This window comes from Anolis carolinensis, chromosome 6 (genome assembly GCF_035594765.1).
Source record: "Anolis carolinensis isolate JA03-04 chromosome 6, rAnoCar3.1.pri, whole genome shotgun sequence".
NCBI classification, from domain to species: domain Eukaryota; kingdom Metazoa; phylum Chordata; class Lepidosauria; order Squamata; family Dactyloidae; genus Anolis; species Anolis carolinensis.
In genome coordinates, this window is record NC_085846.1 from 39012766 (window position 1) to 39034293 (window position 21528).

The window sequence follows — 21528 nt, forward strand, 5'->3', positions numbered from 1 at the left end:
CACCACTGGGACCACCTGCACTGGTTTCTGCCAGAGTCTTTGAAGTTCAATCTTGAGGTCCTGATAGCGGCTGAGTTTTTCCTGTTGTTTTTCGTCAATGCGACTGTCACCTGGGATGGCAACATCAATTATCCAAACCTTGTTCTTTTCCACAACTGTGATGTCTGGTGTGTTGTGTTCCAGAACTTTGTCAGTCTGGATTCGGAAGTCACACAGTAATAATAATAATAATAATAATAATTATTATTATTATTATTATTATTATTATTATTATTATTATTATTATTATTATTATTATTATTTCAACCATGCAGTATGTCCCAGAAGGGACTTGGGGTAACCAACAAAATACAGTGAAGTGCCACAGATAGATAATACATAAATTTGAAACAATAAAACCGCGGAATTACAGCCACTCACATACAAATTACAATGTAAAATATTAAAATTTATAAAATACAGTCATAGCTGTGGATAAAAACAAGTTGTTTCAATTGACCAAATATATCACAAGAGTATAAAGCCTTTTAAATAAGTAAAAACTTTTTGAATTTTCTAACAACTGTTTGGAGGATTCTTCCCAAAGGTATCCAGAGATCACTTTTTCTTTCACCAGTCTGCACTTTTCTTATAATTTCCATTTTGGAAATCATACAGATTTATGCTTTCTTAACATGCTCGGATTAGCTGGGGAGGCAGGCTTATATAATATAGTGGGTACTGGAGGCAACTGCTATTTACCTTGCCTGTTGTAAGCAGGCAGACACAGCTACACTAGGGTCAAGTAGAATCCCATTGTTTTTGAAATCAAATGTTTAGCCTGCAGTAGAGAAGGTTGAGAAGAGCCATGTTTAAATATATGAAAGGATAACCTAAGAGGAAGCAGGCTTGTGGGGCTGCAGTGGCGCAATGGGTCAAACCGTTGAACTGTTGAATCTGCTGACCCAAAAGTTGGCATTTTGAGGCCGCGGGTCGAGGTGAGCTCCCTGTTAGCTCTAGCTCCTGCCAACCTAGGTAAAGGTAAATGTTTCCCCTGATATTAAATCCAATCGTGTCCAACTCTGGGGGTTGGTGCTCATCTCCATTTCTAAGCCGAATAGCCGGCATTGTCCGTAGACACCTTCTAGGTCATGTTGTCAGCATGACTGCATGGAGCGTCGTTACCTTCCCACAGAAGCAGTACCTATTGATGGCCATCTGTCAGGGGTGCTTTGATTGTGCATGGTAGGGGTTGGACTAGATGGCCCATGTGGTCTCTTCCAACTTTATGATTCTATGATTCTAAGCTTTATTACATTATTTACTGAAGGCCCACTACGCCAACCTGACATCAAATGCTTGTGTTTCTCTATCCGACCATCCTCCCACTGCTGATGCCACTTTTAAAATGTCCAGCTAGATAGAGGTTGAGAATGAGCAGGGTCCGGACAGCCTGAAAATCACTTTGTAAACAGAAGCTTGACTGTCAGAGGCTTTATTAACTGAGCTATTGCTTGCACAGGACTGAGCAGGTGGGAAGACAGTGTGGGTTAGTGGAAACACCTGCAAAAATGAATGTGGGCAGGAAGTGAAGTCTGTGGGTACTCTCAGGAGGAAATGCCTAGTGGGGTGGGGTTTTTTGTGACATTATGAAACAGGGTGTTTAGGTTTGCATCCCAGAGCTGGAAGAAAGCCACATGATCAGACCAGCCTGTCTCACATTGTTCCACGAGGTCCCAGCTGCAATGCACAAACACAAGTGTGCTGCAATGAGATAGTTGCACAGTAGGCAGTCGCAGAAGAGTTGTCACCTACAAGTCTAGACACATTCTGCAAAGCCCCAAAGGACCATTATTTGCCAACCTGGCCTAATCTATCCACCAACTCACGCCACTGAGACTTTCACAGAATCATAAAGTTGGGAGATACCTCATGGCCAAGAAGCAGGAAAATCGCATTCAAAGCAACCCCGACAGATGGCCATCCAGCCTCTGTTTAAAAGCCTCCAAAGAAGGAGCCTCCACCACTCTCCGAGGCAGAGAGTTCCACTGCTGAACAGCTCTCATAGTGATGAAGTTTTTTCTAACATTCAGGTGGAATCTCCTTTCCTGTAATTTAAAGCCATTGTTCCACGTTGTAGTCTCCAGGGCAGCAGAAAACAAGCTTGCTCCCTCCTCTCTATTACAGTAGAGTCTCACTTATCCAACATTCGCTTATCCAACATTCTGGATTATCCAGCGCATTTTTGTAGTCGATGTTTTCAATACATCATGATATTTTGGTGCTAAATTCGTAAATACAGTAATTACTACATAGCATTACTGCGTATTGAACTACTTTTTCTGTCAAATTTGTTGTATAACATGATGTTTTAGTCCTTAATTTGTAAAATCATAATGTAATTTGGTGTTTAATAGGCTTTTCCTTAATCCCTCCTTATTATCCAACATATTCGCTTATCCAACATTCTGCCGGCCCGTTTATGTTGGATAAGTGAGACTCTACTGTACTTCCTCTCACATATTTATACATGGGTATCATGTGTCTTTTGCACATCAGGCCCCACCAACTGCTCTCTGTCCTTTTGAACAGTAAAGATTGAATGGAATACATATGTATAAAGCCAATAGAAGCTTTCAAATAATCACTATAGCTCCTATAGGCTTTAAAAGGGCATGTACTCTTATTGGAGACTAAATGTTATAATAATACATATAATAATATAAGGTGTCCGTAAAGTCTTTTTACCATTTTAATGGTAAAGAGATTTTAAATGGTAAAGAGGGGCTGCGGTAGCACAGTCGGTTAAGCCGCTAGCTGCAGGAGAGTTGGCAGTTCAAAAACTGTGAGTTGAGGTGAGCTCCCAACTGTCAGCCCCAGCTTACTGCCAACCTAACAGTTTGAAAGCATGCAATGCGAGTAGATCAATAGGTACCGCCTCAATGGAAAGATAAAAGGGCGCCCCATGCAGATATGCAAAACATGTCGGCAATAGATTGGAGAATGTACGGATAACAGGATCCTAGGCATGGAAAAATGGAACAAGAGCACCTCCCCATGGTCGGAAGTTGAGCATCGCCTGCAGACTCCGGAGATGAAAAAAGGGGAAGACCTTTACCTCTGTCTGTGTATGTTGTTGCGTAAAAGACATTGAATATTTGCCTCATATGTGTTCTGTAATCCGCTCTGAGTCCCTCCGGGGAGATAGAGCAGAATATAAATAAAGTATATTAAAGAGACTTTAGGGATACGCTGTATAATGATAATGATTTAATTAGATTACAAATTCTATCTCAAATTACAATTTTATGGAAGATGTCCAAATGCTCATCTCTGTGTAGCAACGTACTGCTCGCCTTGGTGAAACTGCGGCAAGCTTCCCTTAAAGGTTTCTCCTGTACTTTCATGAAACTTCACTTCTATTGGAATTAACTCTATTCAAGTTTTATACACTTAATAAAAAATTAATTCCAGAATGATAAAACGTCAAAGATGTATAAGCTTTAAAACTAATTATCCATAAAAGTATATTGAGTAGTGGGTGAATCTCATCTCCTGAGCATCAGAAAATATTCTTTCATTCTACATTGCATGGTTTTTTCGGAATTTCGGCTTAAATGTTGTTTTGTATTTAAATTTGGATATTGTTTCGGGAGCTTACGATCCGTTTAAATCTTTGAAATATAAAAAGATTGCTTCTCATTCTTTCCTCTGGAAATAAGGAAGAGTATATTGTTTTCGTTCCTACATTCCTTTCTCTGATCTCTTGGAAATGATTCAGTTATTTTTGGCTAAGGGAGAGTTTCATCTTGCATCCAGTTTGCATGCATTCCTCTCCCAGGTAAGAAAAACAACAAATAGACAAGGAACCAAACCGTTTTTCTTATTTGCCTGATGATTGTTGCACTTTTCTCCTTGAATGAGGAACGTATTGAGAGCTTCATGCAGAGCTTTTATGGAATGAAGTTCAGCTCATATATGGAACAATGTGCTTGGAGAGGTGAAAGGTAATGTATGAACTTGGCCAGATTGTACATTGAGATTTGTCACATTGAGCTGGGAGGGAGGGATTGTCTTGGCTGAGACCAATAGCTCGATCACACTGCATAATTATTAGGACTGTGCATGATTGCATTTTTAATTAGTAAGTCGTATCTAATTCGAACGTTTTGTATAAACCAACAAATATTAAGTAAAGGGAGGAGGGCACACACAAAAACTTAGGAATCAAAACTCACCCAATACTTTTTCATTTGAATTCTGTAATGCTCGAAAGCCAGTTTCATTTTCAGCAGGAGGCAAAGGCCAAAAGGTTGCCATTCCTCTTTAAATTAATGTCCTCTCACCATGATGAGAGAAAAGCAACAGGGCAGGACAAACTGAGTGAGCTGGGAAAGAGACTGAGACAGCACAGAATTCTGGGAAATGTAGTTTGTGACGACGAGGAGCCCTATGGCAGAGAATTGAAAAGGCCCTGCCCTAAACTACATTTCCCAGAATTCCGCCCAGCATCAGAAAGCCCCAATTAGGATAGGGGAGAGATTTTTCCCTTCTAGCAGCAGCCAGAGTTCCAATAAATTGTTGAATCTGCAAAAAGAAGGACTGACTGATACTTCAGTACAAGTAAATAAATCAGTGCTGGGCTGGGAAGAATTCCCAAAATTGAAGTTATATTGGTTAAGACCATCAATTAAATAGTTGTTTTGACTTTTTTTTTTAAAGTTTAATCGAAACTTTTTAAAAATCCAAAAAATCAGTAGCTATATGAAGATTTCTGAAACTTGGGGGGAGTGATCCCCTGTTATCTTGTGTCAATGTATAGAAAATTCAAGGAGATAGCTCTTGTGTTTTTTTTTTAAAAAATGTTGTTTGTAAAAACTTTGAAAATTTCCCCAAAATCCATGGATGGGTGAAACGTTCTGAAACTTGAGGCTCTAACAGTAGTAAATGTGTTCTATAATTGTATCAAGGTTTATGCCAATAGCTCTAACAATGAGGGAGAAAGGAGCTCCTGAAGTTTCCCCATTGGCACAATTACTTAACAAAAAGTAGTTAACTCATTATAGTTACAATACAGATCCTGTCCAATTTCAGAAACATTTTAGAAATGATTTTCTCTCCACCTCCTAATTTTTTAAACATATTTTTCATTGATCACACAGGCCTAATACATATAGCACTGTGATTCTGCTTTAATTGCCATGGCTCCATCCCATTAAATCCTGAGATTTTGGAACATTCAGAGGCATTCAGGCAGAGAGCTTCAGGATTCAATAGGATGTAATAACCCCTGTTATTAACTACGAGTTGTTTGTAGGGACTGTCTATACTCCCTACACCCCCATGTTATTTCCTGGTGTTTTTCTGTACACAAGTGTACGTGTCTCAAGAGTCAAATACATATTTCACCAATGGCACTCTTGAAAAGTAGGACAATATTGGGTTGCTGTGCGTTTTCCGGGCTGTATGGCCATGTTGCAGAAGCATTTTCTCCTGATGTTTTTCCCACATCTATGGCAGCTTCAAGGCCTGGCTGCTTCCTGCCTAGGGGAATCCTTTATTGAGAGGTTGTTTGCTGGCCCTGATTGTTCGCCGTCTGGAATTCCCCTGTTTTGAGTGTTGTTCTTTTTGTACTGTCCTGATTTGTGGGTGAAACCTCAGGAGAGAATGCTTCTGGAACATGGCCATACAGCCCGGAAACCCACAGCAACCCAGTGATTCTGGCCATGAAAACCTTCGACAACACATAGGACAATATTGCTAACCGTACAAATAAAATGCTTCTGATGATTTTCAGGCATTGGGGAGGTATTCTGGATATTTGAAGAGGAAATACAGCCTTTTCCTGTCTCATGCTCTTAGTCCTTTACGTTTCCTTTTCCTCCAGCTCTTTTGAAAGTTCGCCAACACACACACACATGCACACACACACACCATCACCTCCTATTGTCCTCTGGACAGCTGGCAAAGATAATATTGTTCTGCCAAACTATTATGGCTTAATACCACTTTCTGGTTTTACTGGAAATGTCTGATTTGATTGTACTGCAGCTCTTTCCCCTTTGGCCAGTTCAATTTTTGTTGCACTGTAGTTAACATATGTTATGCTTTTCTATTCATACATCATCACAGCCATTCATTAAGCAAACGGGTTGCAAGTCAAAACTGGACTGAATAAAGAAAAAACATTCAGCTTACAATGATAGCAAAATGAGTCTGATGGGAAGTTAGAAAGTTTTGATTTAAGATAACACTTATACTAATCCACAGTGTTTAAGCCCTTCCATTAAGATAGTTTAGGAAAACAGCTACCCTTGCTGAAATTGTCTCCCTGAGTGGGATGGCACTCTGTGATCTTTGTATAAAGATCAACTCTCGTTTTTAAAAGGCAGGGGTGGACCATTCCTTGTTCAAACAGACTTCTCTAACAGACTGGATTTAAAAATATTGGAGACAAAGGCGACCCACTAAGGATCAGGCTATCATTTAATTTTTATAAGAAATCAATGCAATGTATATAACGCTAGCTTAGGTACCCGGTGAAGCCCGTTTAGGTAATTTGTAACACTATTTATTAGAAAAAAATCATTGTTTTTGAATTTGATTACTGGTCCCATTAGAAAATGTATAAGGATATGAGTAAACGACCACTCCAATCATCCTAAGTCAATCCCCCACCCAAATGTAATGGTTGTCATGATGAGGATGTATCTACCAAGTTTGGTCCAGATCTATCGTCGATGGGGTTTGCAGTGGTCTCTAGATGTGGGTGGTCTACAATTCCCATTGTCCTGGGTCAATTCCCCCCGCCCCCCAAAAAACTCCCAACTGTACTACATAGGGACTATATGTGCCAAGGTTGGTCCAAATCCATCGTTGGTGGGGTTAGCTGTGCTCTCTGGAAGTTCTCCCTGGATGCATGGTGAACTGCATTTTCCATCATCCAGGATCAATTCCTACCCCCATCTCCCAACCCTCCAGCATTTTCTCTTTGGTCCAGATCCATTGTTCGTGGAAGTCACAGCCTGTCTCAAAGTGGGGGCCATCATGGAAAATACATGGCTAGATTGATAGACACATACATACATATTTTCATTTATAGATAGATAAATCAGAATCCTTTGCATAGAGTTGTTTATTATATTCTTAAATATAAATTATTCTCAAAAATGTTTTATAATTTTTAATTAAAATAGTAATACAAAGTCAATTATAGCTGCATAAAAGATAACGGTAAAGGTTTCCCCCTGACATTAAGTCTAATCATGTCCAACTCTACGGGTTGGTGCTCATCTCCATTTCTAAGCCGAAGAGCTGGCGTTGTCCGTAGATGCCTTCAAGATCATGTGGCCGGCATGACTGCATGGAGTGCCATTACCTTCCCATCAGAGCAGTACCTATCGCTCTACTCACATTTGCATGTTTTCAAACTGCTAAGTTGGCAGAAGATGTGGCTAACAGCGAGAGCTTACCCTGCTTCCCGGATTTGAACCACTGACCTTTTGGTCAGCAAGTTCAGCAGCTCAGCGGTTTAACTCGCTGCACCACCAGTTGCATACAATAAAAATATTGGCACTTCTGTAATTTAAAAAAAAACTACTAAAAGGCCATTAATATTTTAAACATATTGTTTAATCTAAGTTTGCCATCAGGCAAGATGACACCCTGGCCAATTTGCCATTGGTTTTAGCAGCCACTTCCCTTCCTTTGCTTTGTGCAAAAGGAATGCAGTACAACACCCATATTTTCCCAATTTAACATTCTTTGACCTCACATGACTACCCAAAACCCAATTGAAATAAAGGACATCAGAGCCAAGAATATCATAGAGCAGTGGTTCCCAACCTTTATGACTCATGGAGCCCTTTTTAGAATCAATTTCTATGTACATGACATGCTCAGCCTTGTCATCTGTCAATCTCACGCTATAATAATATTGGAGCTTGCGGCAGCAGAATGACCAGGCATCTTCTGGATGAGGAGGAACGAAATTCAACTTGTGAAAATTTCCATTCAGAATGTAATTTCTAGTTTTCTTATTCTGATTCTACTTTTTGTTTCTTATTCTTTAATTTCATTCAGTTTTTCATTGTTTTGTTTTCTGGAGTGGCAGCAGTGCACGTGAAGGCCTTAAGGCTCTGCGGAGCACAGGTTAGGAACCACTGTCATAGACATAAAATGTCCAGAAGGGACATATTTTATTGGACATCAAGAAATGAAACCATGGATAACAATTCCATGGATATGTGGGTCAAGCCGTGCTTCCATCCTTGAGCGACAGGAAAACCTGAAGAGTCCAATACAATCAATTTAATTGAATGAAGCATATGATGCACTACAGTGAAGGTGAACCACAGAGGCTGGTGGAAATCATGCACATGACAACAGCAAGAGAGTCTCAGTATGTGAGTCATTGCTACCCATAGAACGGGTCCCCTTCCCCCTCCTTCCCTGGCCTTGGGAGACTTCCTCCCAGGGAGGACGCTTCCTTCCTCCATCCACTTCAGGCTGATGGGAACACCCACATCATCCTGGCTGCTCGGCTCGTGAGCCCAAACTCTGCATGAGTCCAGGGAGACGAAGACGAGAACAGGAGCACCGCGGCCACCTTAGAGGGAAGGTTCACTGAGTAAGTTCAGGGGTGACTGCAGAAGGTTTTCCTTGGCCGGCGTACAAGTAAACACCTGCATCCGGCTGGATGTGCCCTCCATGGAAGCAGGCAGCCAGAAGCGGCCAGGGTGTGGTGAGCCGTGTGGGCTTCCCCCGCTCTCCTGTGGCATCTTTCTGACTCTTGTTTTTCTGGCTGGATCTGCCGCCGTTTTTCTGGACACTCCTCCTGGGCTCTGATGCAACTGTCCACCTCCGGAGGAGTTGCTTTTGTTGCTCCAGGTTGATCCTGAATGTCAAGGGACTTGCGCAGTTCTTGGCGACGATGAAGATATTCAAGGAAAGCTTCCTGCCCTGGGTTTTTTTCCTGCTGCCGTTGTCTTCGCTCACCAGCCGCCTTTGCAGGAGGAAGCCAAGGCATAGGTCTGTGTTGTGATATTTTCAACTGCGCTGCCTGTTCTTGACATAGCTGAAAACAAGCGAGGAGGACCGGAGGCAGGTTCAGACCTGATACACGAGCCTGGGCAGGTCCATGGAAGCTCCTGACACATTCAACAAGGAAGGGCCCAGTCGTGCTTGAAGGTGCGGGACCCAGAGAAGAGAGAAATGGGGCTGCTGAGGTCAGAAGGGAAAGCCAACAAGATGTGAAGCCACAGGTAAAACCAGGTGTATGGAGCAGGGAAAAAGGTCCAAGTAAGTCAACTGAATCTGACAGCACTATGGCACAGAATATGGGTCATAATGGTTTTTGTTTCCAAAAAGTTGCTTTAGCAGCAAACTCAAAATTCAATGTGTGAGCTGAATTTCTTCCTTCAGACCACCGAGAAGGATTAGTTCCTGTCCAGACAGGTATTGTTTGTTGTGGGTTAAAGAAGTGGAATTTGGCTAATAGAGCTCAGAGGGGAAAATACAGAGTATTATGACTGCTTGCAGTGGCCACGGACAATGTTCCCTGTCACAAAATATTTTTCAATTTGTTGCATTGACAAGCTACACAGGAGGGAGGTGTTCATCTCAAGTCTTCAGTTGGCAATTCTCTTGGCCAGTTGAAGCCTTGGACTTCTGGGATGTGGAATCTGGTTTGGAATTTATTTATTTTTAGCAGAGAGAGAGGAAGGGGGATGTGAAGTACCGGTTCAAATCCTAGGTTGCTCACTAGAGAGAGATTTTGCTGAGGATCATTTTCCTCATCTGTGTCCTTTTTGTACGCAGTGCAAAGTTCTCTGCAAAAAAATTAAGTCCTATTTTGAATAGATGAAAGTCCCTCTAACAGGGCAGGAAGGTGGGGTCCTCTTTTAGTTTCTCTCCAGAATCTGGAGACATCTTTCCTTTGTAATGTAGGTACCTTTCCCAGTCATTCAGAATAGTGATGATTGGCAAATCTTCCCTCCATTAATTTGCTTAATTGTTCTTAAATGTGTATCTGAGGCTAATGGCAAGTTTAATAACTGGTGACAATGAATTATAGGCATTATCATGTTTTCCATCATGACAAGGAAAATGTTACTTGCCACCAGACCTCAGACATTGATCTCCCTGCCCTGAGCACATCAGCTCATTTGTTTGAAGCACACAATAAATTGGGTTGCTGTGGGTTTTCCAGGCTGTATGGGCATTCTCTCCTGACGTTTCGCCCATATCTTTGGCAGGCATCCTCAGAGGTTGTGAGGTCCGTTGGAAACTAGGCAAGGGAGGTTTAAATATCTGTGGAAGGTCCAAGGTGGGAGAAAGAACTCTTGTCTGTTTGAGGCAAGTGTGAATGTTCCAGTTGGCCACCTTGATTAGCATTGAATGGCCTTGCAGATTCAAAGCCTGTCACAGATGTGGACAAAACATCAGGAGAGACTTCTTCTGGAACATGGCCATACAGCCCGGAAAACTCATAGCAACCCAGCAATTCTGGCCATGAAAGCCTTCGACAACATACAATAAATTGGTCTGTAGTAGAACACCTTTTCTTTACGTGAGACTTTTGAGACCTATATTGCAGAAATTGATAGGGGAAGAAACTGGTCCATTTCAGCATTAGTTGTTTGAAACAGGTGAAGTAGATTGCACCAGTCCTGGAAAAATACAGAAAGAATTAAGAGAGTATGCACGAAATAATAATCATAATCATAATCATGGTTGTTGTTACAAATAATAATAATATAATAATAACAACAACAACAACCAAAAGGCCAGCAGTTCAAATCTGGGGAGCGGGGTGAGCTCCTGCTGTTAGCCCCAGCTTCTGCCAACCTAGCAGTTCGAAAACATGCACATGTGAGTAGATCAATAGGTACCTCTCCGATGGGAAGGTAACGGCGCTCCATGCTACATATGCATTTTAAAATGTTATAATTCATGTTTTAATAGAGTTTAATAGAGTTTTTAATTGATGTGGTATTGTTGTAATGTTTATTGATTTTTATTGTTTTATTGAATGTGTTTCGGGCAATGTAAATTGTCGACTGTTGTAAGCCGCCCTGAGTCCCTATGGGTGAGAAGGGCGGGGAAAAAGTGATGTAAATAAATAAATAAATAAATAAATGCAGTCATGCCGGCCACATGACCTTGGAGGTGTCTATGGACTACGCCGGCTCTTTGGCTTAGAAATGGAGATGAGCACCAACCCCCAGAGTCGGACATGACTAGACTTAATGTCAGGGGAAAACCTTTACCTTTTTGTATTATTATGGCAGCTTGTGTGTCTGTGCCTTCAAGTTGCCTACAAACTTATTATGACCCTGTTAATTTTATAACACTAGGAATACTCAAGGGTGATATACCATTTCCATCCACACAGGGGATATGTGTTGGTGGTCTTCCATCCAAACAATAACTAGGGCTGACCCTGCTTAGCTGCCAAGATCAGATTGGACCTGGTGTCTTTAGAGTACTTAGGCTACTTACAGCACGTAAAACCAATATAATAAAATAGGCACAGTTCACAAAAGTTAGAAATGTAATTAAACAGCCACTTACTGAGCAATCAAAGTCACGCCTTCAAATATGGATGAATCACTGAGCTGGAATGTCAGAGGTCTATGAGAGATCTATGAGAGGAGTGCCTAGATCATGTGTGGTGGCAACGAAGGCAATTCATTCCTGGCTGGTAGAGTTCCTCGATTTCAGAGCCCTGTCCTGAGACTGAGGTCGGCAACCCACTTCTCCATTAATCAGGGCACGAGGGAAGAGTCTCAGGGTGAGAGCACTGCCTTGAAATATATGTGTGTGTTTTGTTTTTTTACTTGAATGACCTATTCTGTGTACCGTAATTGTGGCTCATGCTAATTGTGTAGTAATTATTATGTAATTATGCTGTTACTCTTTGTAACGTCACCTTTGTAACATAAGTAGGGCCTGTAACATTACATGCCATCATTTCTATGTTTGGGCCCTGAAGTAGTCCTGACTTGGCCACCCTACTGGCTACATACCGTGAGTGGATGTTATGTGCAAAGTCTTCTTGTTACACAAAAAAGGGGCTTGGCTGTTAACAACAACAATACACAGAATTATGTTGAAAACATAAAGGCGTGTCAGTTAAAACACATCGCTCAAAACAAAAGACACTGGTGGAAAAATGACTTAAGCAACAATAAGTTAAGACAGTCATAAACTGGGCTGCTATGAGTTTTTTGGGCTATGACCAAGTTCCAGCAGCATTCTCTCCTAACGTTTCGCCTGCATCTGTGGCTGGCATCTTCAGAGGTTCTGTTGGCAGTGAGGCAAAACTGTAATATACCTGTGAAATGTCCAGAGTGGGGGAAAGAACCCTTATCTGTTTAAAGAGAGCGAGGATGTTGCAATTAGTAAACTTGAATTAGCATTTGAGTAGCCATGAAGTTTGCAAAGTCAATCAGTGAGGGTATATGCATAGAGGTAGCCTGGTCTTTGTTGCCTGGAGGCATCCTCTGTTTGGGTGGTGTAAACTGGCTCTTGATTGCTTGTTGTCTGGAGTTCTCCTGTTTCTGAGTGGTGTTCTTTATTTACTGTCTTGATTCTGATGTTTTATTTAAGACTAGTAACCAGATTTTGTTCATTTTCATGGCTTCCTCCTTTCTGTTGAAATTGTCCATGTGCTTGTGAATTTCAGTGGCTTCTCTGTGTAGTCTTGACGTAATAGTTGTCAGAGTGATCTAGAATTTCTGTGTTCTCAAATAATATTCTGTGTTCAGGTTAGTTTATCATGTGCTCTGCTATAGTTGACTTCTCTGGTTAAATTAATCTTCTCTGTATTAAATTAATACAGTGCCTTTTGTGTTCTTTGATCCGTGTCTGGGCACTACACTTGGTGGTTCCCTATATAGACTTGTCCACAGCTGCATGGAATATGGTAGACTCCTACAGTGGTTAGATCAGTGGTTCTCAACCTGTGGGTCCCCAGGTGTTTTGGCCTACAACTCCCAGAAATCCCAGCCAGTTTACTAGCTGTTAGCATTTCTGGAAGTTGAAGGTCAAAACATCTGGGGACCCACAGGGTTGAGAACCATTGAGTTAGAGGATCCCTCTTATCCTTTGCTGAACGTAGCATTTGCTGAATTTTCTTGGTGAGTCAAATGCTACATTCAGAAAAGGATAAGAGGGATCCTCTTACTCAACAACCCAGTGATTCCAGCCATGAAAGCCTTCAACATTACAGGCATAGACTATCTGCTGGTGGAAGGACAAAAAATACAGATCAAATTGTGCTGCTGCCTCATCAAACTATAGCTCCTGGGATTTCATAGCATTGAGCCATGGCAGTTAAAGTGGTATTAGTAAAGGTAAAGGTTTCCCCTTAACATTAAGTCTAGTCGAGTCCGACTCTGGGGGGTGGTGCTCATCTCAGTTTCTAAGCTGAAGAGCCGGCATTGTCCGTAGACGACTCCTAGGTCACGTGGCCGGCATGCCGCCATGTAGTGCCATTACTTTCCCGCCGAAGCGGTACCTATTGATCTACTCACATTTGCATGTTTTCGAACTGCTAGGTTGGCAGAAGCTGGGGCTAACAATGGGAACTCACCCCATCCCGCAGATTCAAACCACCGACCTTCCAGTCAGCAAGTTCTGCAGCTTAATGGTTTACCCGCTATGCCTATGGTGTCTTCTTGTGGCAGGAAGTTCTGTGGAAGCTCAATCTCTTTCCTATTAAAGGGAACTTCAGTGATGGTGAGATAAGGAAAATAGACTTTTCCAAAGATCTTAAAACAGAGCCAGGATCTTATGGAAGAATGTGGTCTTGTAATAAAGGAGTCATATAACCAATCCTGGCCAGCCAAACTACACTTTTAAGAGTATGCATCCCACTTTAAATCCTATGGCTGTCTCTTGCAGAATTCCAGATTTGTAGTTTAGTAAGGACCTCTGAAGCTGAGAATTTTAAAGGCCAAACTGTAAATCCCAGGATTCCACAGGAGGCAGCCATAAGATTTAAGACAGGATATCAGCTCTTTAACAGCGTAGTGTGATTGTCAACACCTGGCTGCAGCTGCAACATTCAAGACCAAGGCTCCCAGAACTCAGGATGTCTCCTGGGTGAAGGGAAGGATCTATGGGTGAGAATGCTGTATTGAAAAAAAGCCTATTGTTTTACTATTTGTTGCTGGCTGCTTTGGAAGGTTACTATAGGACCTCCAGGAGGGCTGTTTGTCTCGCTTCTCTGCTCGCCATTTGTTGTTTGTTGGTGTTGTATGCCAACAAGTTCGTTCCAACTTATGGTTACCCAAAGGCAGACATATCAGAGGAGCTCTTTGGCAAAGTTTGTTCAGAAAGGATATGTCTTTGCCTTCTCCAGAGTCTGAGACAGGCTGGATCTACATTGCCATATAATCTAGATCAGGGGTCCCCAAACTTTTTAAACAGGGGGCCAGTTCACGATCCTTCGGACCGTTGAAGGGCTGGACTATAGTTGGCCACCAAGCAATAATAATATAATAATAATAATAATAATAATAATAATACATCACACGGTCCTAGACACTTGGGAAGTGTTCGACTTGTGATTTTGTGATACGAAATCCAGCATATCTATCTTGTTTGCTGTGTCATACAATAAACTAATAATAATAATAATAATAATAATAAATAACAATAACAATAATAATAAAAGAGGGTTGGAAGAGAGCCTTTGGGCCATTTAGTCCAACCCCCTTCTGCTTTTGTGCACTGAAAGCACAAGCAAAGCACCCCTGACAGATGGCCACCCAGCCTCAATGTCAATAATAATAATAATAATAATAATAATAAAGAGGATTGGAAGAGACCCTTTGGGCCATTGAGTCCAATCCCCTCCTACCTTTGTGCACCAAAAGCACAAGCAAAGCACCCCTGACAGACGGCCACCCAGCCTCAATGTTAATAATAATAATAATAATAATAATAATAATAATAATAATAATAATGTGATTTTGTGATACGAAATCCAGCATATCTATCTTGTTTGCCGTGTCATACAATATAATAATAATAATAATAATAATAATAATAATAATAATAATAATAATAATAATAATGGTTGTAAGAGAAGAAGAGGCCCCTTGGGTCATTTAGTCCAACCCCCTTCTGCCCTTGTGCCTTGGGGGCCGGATAAATAGCTTCGATGGGCCGCATCCGGCTCCCGGGCCTTAGTTTGGGGACCCCTGATCTAGATTATCAAAGCAGTTAATCCACATTATCTGCTTTGAAGTGGATTATATGAGTCTACACTGCCATATAATCCAGTTCAAGGCAGATAATCTGGATTTTATATGGCAGTGTCGATCCAGCCTGTCTCAGACTTAAAGTCACCGGTGGGTGTCCATAGCTGAGTGTGAATTCAAGCTTGCTTCCAAGAGTAATAGTTCAACGCTCAAACCACTGCACCATACTGGCTCTTTCGCTACGTAAATGCTCTTAAATCACAGACAGCACTAAGGCTTGGCAGGAAGGAAAAATCTCCTTGGGGAAATAACGGAGCTTCTTCAGTATTCACGGCTTTAGGAATTTGTGACTATGGCACTACAGAAAGACTACTTGAAGCTGTTTCGTCTTTGCTGCTGACTTTCCTCGTTCCAGTCTCATCTTCCTTACTTCCTTGCTTGCCATTTAATTGCCTTTCCTGGTCTGAGATACAGGTAGGTTGCTAACAAAAGCATGGTCAACATGGCATTCACCTATACCATTTTTATGGTGCTTTTGTTATACTTAGGCACAAGATTTCTCGGGTTTTTAATTCATTGGTTTCACTTTTTTCTCTTTCTGACTCATGCTCTTTCTCTTCCTCCTCCAACAACAGACAAACCAAAACACCTGCCTCTCTTCCATGTTTTGTCCTCTACTTATCTCCCTCCCTGCAGCTTCTACCTACATTTGTTTTCTTTCATTCTCTTGGGCCCCTTCCACACAGCTGAATAAAATCTCACATTATCGGCTTTGAACTGGAATATATGGCAGTTTGGACTCAGATAACCCAGTTCAAAGCAGATATTGTCAGATTTTCTGCCTTTATATTCTGGGTTATATGGCTGTGTGAAAGGGCCCTTGGCCTTCTTTTTCTCCCCATCTCCCCCAGAACTCTTGGATAAATAATATTATTTTTTGCTCTCTATTTTTATCTCCCCTCCTCCTTGCACCCCTCTCTTCTTAGGGCCCTTCCACATTCTTCTGCATTTTGAAATTTTACAATTCTACATTCTATTAAATAGGGCTTGTGTTGTCGAAGACTTTTATGGCTGAAATCACAGGATTGCTGTGAGTTTTCCAGGCTGTATGTTCATGTTCCCGAAGCATTCTCTCCTCATGTTTCACCCACATCTATGGCAGGCATCGTCAGAAGTTGTGAGATCTGTTGCAAACTAGACAATTTGGGTTTGTATATCTGTGTGGAATGTCCAGGGTGGGAGAAAGAACTCTTGTCTGTTTGAAGCAAGTGTGAATGTTCCAATTGGCCGCCTTGATTATCATTGAATAGCCTTGTAGCTTCAAAGCCTTGCTGCTTCCTGCCGGGGAAATCATTTGCTGGGAGGTGTTTGCTGGCTTTAAGAAGAGAAGCCATTGAAATCCACACACATGGGGACAATTTCAACAGAAAGGAGGAAACCATGAAAATGAACAAAATCTGGCTACCAGTATTAAAAAAGAACTCTAAAATCAGGACAATAAATATAGAACAACACTCAGAAAACAGGGGAATTCCAGACAGGAAACAATCAAGGTTGGCGAACACCTACCAACAAAGGATTCCCCCAGCCAGGAAACGGCCAGGCTTTAAAAACTGCAAGACTTTGAAGCTGCAAGGCCGTTCAATGATAATCAAGGTGGCCAATTGGAACATTCACACTTGCCTCAAACAGACAAGAGTTTTTTCTCCCACCCTAGACCTTCCACAGATACATAAACCCCACTTGCCTAGTTTCTAACAGACCTCACAACCTCTGATGATGCTTGCCATAGATGTGGGTGAAATGTCAGGAGAGAATGCTTCTGGAAGATGGCCATACAGCACGGAAAACACACCGCAACCCAGTAAATAAAGATTATTTTAGAGGTGAAGGATATTCCTATAACCACAGTGTACAAAAAGGAGGAAAGTCTGGAAAGCTTTATTTTTTGCCTGAAATGTTTCTTTGATTGCATTGCAAGTTTTAAAAAGCAGTGCCTGGGGGAAATTTTGAAATCAGAGCTATTCAGTAGAGCAAGAAATCCTGAGTTCTTCTTAAAAGCCAGCATGACTAAACTGGGACTGTTGTACTTTAGGAAAAGACATAAGAAAAGGCCATAATAATAGAATCATAGAATAGTAGAGTTGGAAGAGACCTCATGGGCCATCCAGTCCAATCCCCTGCCAAGAAGCAGGAAATCGCATTCAAAGCACCCCCGACAGATGGTCATCCAGCCTCTGCTTAAAAGCCTCCGAAGAAGGAGCCTCCACCACAGCCCGGGGGAGAGAGTTCCACTGTCGAACAGCCCTCACAGTGAGGAAGTTCTTCCTGATGTTCAGGTGGAATCTCCTTTCCTGTAGTTTGAAGCCATTGTTCTGTGTCCTAGTCTGCAGGGCAGCAGAAAACAATCTTGCTCCCTCCTCCCTATGACTTCCCTTCACGTATTTGTACATGGCTATCATGTCTCCTCTCAGCCTTCTCTTCTGCAGGCTAAAAATGCCCAGCTCTTTAAGCCGCTCCTCATAGGGCTTGTTCTCCAGACCCTTAATCATTTTAGTCGCCCTCCTCTGGACGCTTTCCAGCTTGTCAACATCTCCCTTCAACTGAGGTGCCTAGAATTGGACGCAGTATTCCAGGTGTGGTCTGACCAAGGCAGAATAGAGGGGGAGCAGGACTTCCCTGGATCTAGACGCTATTCCCCTATTGATGCAGGCCAGAATCCCGTTGGCTTTTTAAGCTGCTGCATCACATTGCTGGCTCATGTTTAACTTGTTGTCCACAAGGACTCCAAGATCTTTCTCACATGTACTGCTGTCAAGCTAGGAGTCCCCCATTCTGTATCTTTGCATTCCATTTTTTCTGCCGAAGTGAAGTATCTTGCATTCGTCCCTGTTGAACTTCATTTTGTTAGTTTCGGCCCATCTCTCTTAGTCTGTCAAGATCGTTTTGAATTCTGCTCCTTTCTTCTGGAGTGTTGGCTATCCCTCCCAGTTTGGTGGGGTAGATGGCAATAGGAAAAGAGAAAGAGACTACATAACAAATAGATAGACCTAATCCCGGAAGCCATGCTGAGTCTGTAAGACCTGAGCAGGGCTGTTGAGGATAGGATGACTTGAAAGTTTCTCGTTCATAGAGGCCCCTTCCACACAGCTGAATTAAATCCCACATAAAACCATAAAACCCAGAAGATCAAGGCAGAAAATCCCACAATATCAGCTTTGAACAGAGTTATGAGTCTGCACTGCCATATATTCCAGATCAAAGCAGATAATGTGGATTTTTATTCAGCTGTATGGAAGGGGGCCATAGTTTCTAATTAGTCAGACGTTCTGTTTTCTGCATTTTTTGGTAAATTTGAATGACATGTTGTAAGCAACTGTGGTTAACGCTTACTGTGTCGTTCCTAAAAATAGGATCAAGGCCCAACCCTGTGACATCAAAGCACCATCCCTATGACATCCCTGGGCTCCACACCCTCTCAGATCACCAATGTTTTGGGCCTGAAATCTCAGAGACAGGAATACTCCCAAACTTGCAACCCCTAATATGGACAGATCAGACATTTCCATGTTCCAGAACTCCTCTGTTCCCTAGAAAACCATAGATATCGCCTTCTTCTCTTGAGATCATTCTAGGCACCAAACAGAATGTTAGCAAAATTTCCTGCAAAGTGGATTGGAAAACCCCCAAGAGCTTCCAGGGAAGCACTTGGGCCCATTATATCCAACAGACATACGAAAATCATAGATTGATTTATTTTAGAAATTTTTTAAAAGATCTTGTTGAAATTAGTATACCCTGTTTCCCCAAAAATAAGACATCTCCAGAAAATAAGACCTAGTAGAGGTTTTGCTGAATTGCTAAATATAAGGCCTCCCCCAAAAGTAAGACCTAGCAAAGTTTGTGTTTGGAAGGATGCCCGCCAAACAGAACACCAGAGCATGCAGGATCGGTAAATGTACATACCATAGATTGTTGTACATGGAAATATTGGTAGTAACAAGAAATTCTTGATAGGATTCACAGTTTGTCTGGTTGTGCTGGTTTACGATGACAGCTACTGTACAGTATATAATAAATGTTCATTTTTTGTTCAACAATAAATGTGAATTCTTCTTCATGGAAAAATAAGACATCCCCTGAAAATAAGACCTAGCGCATCTTTGGGAGCAAAAATTAATATAAGACACTGTCTTATTTTCGGGGAAACACGGTATTTTTAATGTATGCAGGTGAACTATACATCCCAGTACTTACAACTTCTATAAATCATGGTGAATTCTCCCCAAACCTCTCTAGTATGTGCAGTTGCTGTTTGTTGTATGCCATAGAAAAAAAATAGGAAAGGGTTAAGGGAGAAGCAGTGGGTGGGGTCATGCAAATTCCATACCAACAGGGAGAGTAAGAAACACTGCACCACCGCAGCTCCTTTTATGTGTTTGATGTAGCTGCTATATAGCCAGTATTACACTGTATAATACGATTTTTGTTCCTTGATTATACATGTCATTTCCTAATTGATTCTATCATAAAAAAACATGGAAAAGGTTTATTAAACTGCAAAAACTTTGTTTTTGTGGGACATCCTGCAGCACATTTTGCTCTAGTTTTTCAATGGCTATCTCATAGAGTCTCGTCCAATTTCACATAGTTTGTGGCTGCCACAAAAACAAAGTATCTGGAGTAGAACAACTACTTTCAAAATAAGTACCGCACAGTTAAACAGGAAATAATACTTTCAAACCAGGAACAGAAATTCTTTTGAATTTTGTTACAGAGTGATGGTTGAACATATCTGGAAGACATAAGGTTGGGAGAGGGCTCCTGTACTTTTAATGGATGTTTAGAAGAGGATAAAATTATCTCCTTTATATAGCTACTAGCTGTGCCCGGCCACGCGTTGCTGTGGCGAAGTATGGTGGTATGGGAAATAAAGTATTGAGGAATTGGTGGTAGTTAAGGTCAAGGGTAAAGGTTTTCCCCAGACATTAAGTCCAGTTGTGTCTTACTCTGGAGGTTGGTGCTCATCTCCATTTCTAAGCCGAAGAGCCGGCGTTGTCCGTAGACTCCTCCAAGGTCATGTGGCATACTGCATGGAGCGGCGTTACCTTCCCGCCGGAGCAGTACCTATTGATGCACTCACATTTGCATGTTTTCGAACTTCTGGGTTGGCAGAAGCTGGGGCTAACAGTGGGGGCTCTCTCCGCTCCCCCAATTCAAACCTGTGGCCTTTCGGTCGAGAAGTTCAGCAGCTCAGCGCTTTAACACGCTGCGCCATCAGGGGATATTATTTCCCAAAGGTTGTGAATATACAATATTTCTGATTGGTTTTTTTTGTTTGTTGGAGGCAAGTATGAATGCTGCAATTAGGAAAAATGATTAGGATGTAATGGCCTTGCAGCTTTAAAGCCTGGCTGTTTCCTCCCTGAGTTAATTTTTTGTTGGGAGGTGTTAGCTGGCCCTGATTGTTTCCTGTGTGGAATTCCCCTGTTTATTTACTGTCCTGGTTTTAGAGATTATATTGTTCTGCATTATTCTATCCCAGTAATTATTTCATATTAAAGAAGAATCTCACTTATCCAACATTCTCTTATACAATGTTCTGGATTATCCAATGCAGTCTGCCTTTTCATAATCAATGTTTTTGTAGTCAGTGTTTTAAATTCATTGTGATATTTTAGTGGTAAATTTGTAAATACAGTACAGTAGAATCTCACTTATCCAACATAAACGGGCCGGCAGAACGTTGGATAAGCGAATATGTTGGATAATGAGGAATTAAGGATAACCCTATTAAACATCAAATTTAGTTATGATTTTACAAATTAAGTACCAAAACATCATGTTAGACAACAAATTTGTCAGAAAAAGTAGTTCAGTACACAGTAATGCTATATAGTAATTACTGTATTTATGAATTTAGCACCAAAATATCACGATATATTGAAAGCATTGACTACAAAAATGCGTTGGATAATCCAGAACGTTGGATAAGTGAGACTCTACTGTAAATACTACATAGCATTACTGCGCATGGAACTACTTTTTCTGTCAAATTTGTTGTATAATATGATGTTTTGGTGCTTAATTTGTATAACGATTACCTAATTTGATGTTTAATTGGCTTTTCCTGAATCATAGAATCATAGAATCATAGAATAGTAGAGTTGGAAGAGACCACATGGGCCATCCAGTCCAACCCCCTGCTAAGAAGCAGGAAATCGCATTCAAAGCACCCCCGACAGATGGCCATCCAGCCTCTGCTTAAAAGCCTCCAAGGAAGGAGCCTCCACCACGGCCCCGGGGAGAGAGTTCCACTGTCGAACAGCTCTCACAG

The 21528-nt window shown here is 41.5% G+C and overlaps 1 protein-coding gene across 3 annotated transcripts in view; it reads left to right on the forward strand.

Annotated features, from left to right (window-relative positions):
- The first annotated feature begins 8509 nt into the window (after positions 1 to 8509).
- Positions 8510 to 21528, forward strand: part of arhgap27 (Rho GTPase activating protein 27) — an 88524-nt gene continuing 75505 nt past the window's right edge. Inside the window, exon 1 of one of the 3 annotated variants that reach the window (XM_016994514.2) lies at positions 8510 to 9279. The gene's annotated coding sequence lies outside the window, so the exon portion shown is untranslated. Of the gene's footprint in view, positions 9280 to 13990; positions 14109 to 21528 lie in introns of those variants that run through there. The other 2 variants (XM_008113195.3, XM_008113194.3) reach the window with 2 other exon arrangements.